Raw genomic sequence first — 2281 nt, 5'->3', positions numbered from 1 at the left:
TAAATTTTTGGTTTCAATATTATCCATTTGTGAAAATTATTACACCCTTTTTCACTTTTAAACTTATTTTTTGAAAATTTGTTTTAAGCTTTAAATGTTTTGAAAGCTTAATAATTTTCAAACTAAGATTTTTAAACTTGACTATAGTTTATATATATTTTGGTACATTTTATACACGAACACTTATATAGGGTTTTGTTTCTTTATTTACAAGTCTATTAATTTTTTTTATTTGCAAAATAATATTTCGGAAACTATGTTTTTTTTATATTTTTCAAAAAAATATTTTTTTAAGTTTTCGTAGCTTAAATTCAGTTTTAAAAGAATTTAATTAATTAATTAAAATTTTATTTTTTCTAAACTTTTTCTTGTTTTGTTATTACTAACTCTAAGATTTGTTTTTTTCAAAACTTTTTATAACTTGTAATTATTACCTTTAATATTTTATTTTTTCAAATTTATTTTCTTTGTATGTACACAAAAACTCCTTTTCATTACACTTTTAATGTGACAGTTATTGTCTTTTCTGTTTCGCTTACTTTTTGAATTTTAATTTTCAGTTAATTTTTGATTTATATTATTTTTTATATTGACCCGCGAACCGCGCTTGTGGCCGTTTAACAGGCAACTAAGTTTCGCTTAAAGCAGGTTCGTTGTATTTGAGGCAAACCGTTCGTCGCATGCTTGCTGCCAATTTTTTTGTTGTTCATACTTGTTTTGCTGCTTTTCGTCTCTTAGGCGTTTTCAGCTACTTATCTGTCGATTGCCTTTATGTTGTTGTGATTGTTTTTTGTTTTTACTTGCCATTTTTACTGTGTCAAACTGTAATCGCGATCGGCACACGGCAAAGATACCGGCGCGCGCGTAGCTTGCGTCACTGCTGGCAACGACGCGCGCAAGTCTAGCGCTGTAAGCTGCGCTGTCGCTTACAACGGCGAATTGCAACTTTGCGCGTTTGCGCTTGCGAGCGCCGGATCGCTTAACGAAAATGAGTTTGTCTGCAAGAGAGCGCGTCGCTCCACACTGTCTCTGTTTGCGCGCCGCGCTGAGTTATGCGCTGTTAAACTTGTCATGCGCGAAGGGCAACAGTCATCACGCGTCACTATTAACTTAACTTAATTTAGCAGCACTCCCAGCTGCAGCTTACCAAGCAGCAGCATTTTAATTATTCATTATTGTAGGTGTCATGCTAGTGCTAGCGCTCCCGCGCGCTCAAGCTTTGCCTCGTGCTATTACTGCGTCGCGTTATCGCGCGCTCTTTGACGGGTAAACACAGGAACTGTTTTCCCCGCTGTAGCGCGTTGTCGAACAAGTTTTTTGATAAGCATTTGGTGTTGGTGCCGGCGGCGACAAATACTAACACTCGCCTTTGCGAAAAAAATGCAAATTAATCAGCGCGCTTGTAAATATGTAGTTTATTTTTAACCAGCGTAAACGTTGCTAGGCATTTTCCCCAGACGTTATCAGCTGGGAGACGAATTTTCAATCATCGCAATCAAGCGCGTAATATCAGCGCAAACATAGCAAAGTGTGAAATTAAAATGAGTGTGAAATGAAAAATTAATATTTCTTTTACGGAAGTATTTTTGGTTACTTTGCCGCTCCATTTACACGTTGGCGCTTGGTTTGCCTTTGACGCGAGTAAGCGGCGCCGATATCTCAGTGTTATTCATAGCGCGCATACCAATTGAAGTTTATCAGCGCTCCTTCAGATAAACTCCAAACAACATGATTGTAATATTCTGACAGTGTATCAGACGCATACTCGTTAGTATTTACTCTGCGGTGTAAATTCCATAACTTTCACAACAACAAAAAAGGAGAAATATTTAAACTTTAATGTTGTACTTTTTAATTAAAAATAGTTGAACGCTATGAAAAGAAAAAATTTTTCATTCGAAATAAGAATGAGTCCATAAAATAATATCATAAAGTTCAAGTGGTTACAATAACGGTTTGTAATAATTTTTCCTGGTATCACATTAATTGTGTACTTACATCGCCAAATTAATATGAAATATTTAATAACTAAGCGTAGCAAAATATAAACCCGTCAAAAACAAAAACAAAAATATATATATGTATATGAGTTTAATATAATGTTTACGTTCACCTTTGAAATTAATTAATAATAATAATAATATTAATACGATTTTTCATAGACTCGTTGTACGCCTCGGTTGGGTTGGCTTCAGTGCTTCCAGCGAGCTTTCGTTTTTTCGATTTCGACACATGCCGAGATCCTTTGCTATCGCTCTGAGGGCGCCAATTCACTCATATC

At 35.1% G+C, this 2281-nt stretch overlaps 1 protein-coding gene across 1 annotated transcript in view; it reads right to left on the bottom strand.

The window, feature by feature from the left end:
* LOC108967075 overlaps positions 1 to 610 on the bottom strand; it is a 38600-nt gene extending 37990 nt beyond the window's left edge. Inside the window, exon 1 of the mRNA XM_018930318.1 lies at positions 435 to 610. The gene's annotated coding sequence lies outside the window, so the exon portion shown is untranslated. The remainder of the gene's footprint in view (positions 1 to 434) is intronic.
* Positions 611 to 2281: the final 1671 nt, after the last annotated feature.

The sequence above is a fragment of the Bactrocera latifrons genome, unplaced genomic scaffold (assembly GCF_001853355.1).
Source record: "Bactrocera latifrons isolate USDA-ARS-PBARC rearing strain unplaced genomic scaffold, ASM185335v1 scaffold_175, whole genome shotgun sequence".
Taxonomy (NCBI): Eukaryota; Metazoa; Arthropoda; class Insecta; order Diptera; family Tephritidae; genus Bactrocera; species Bactrocera latifrons.
The sequence above is the reverse complement of the archived record's forward strand: the minus strand, read 5'-3'. Positions and strand labels throughout refer to the sequence as shown.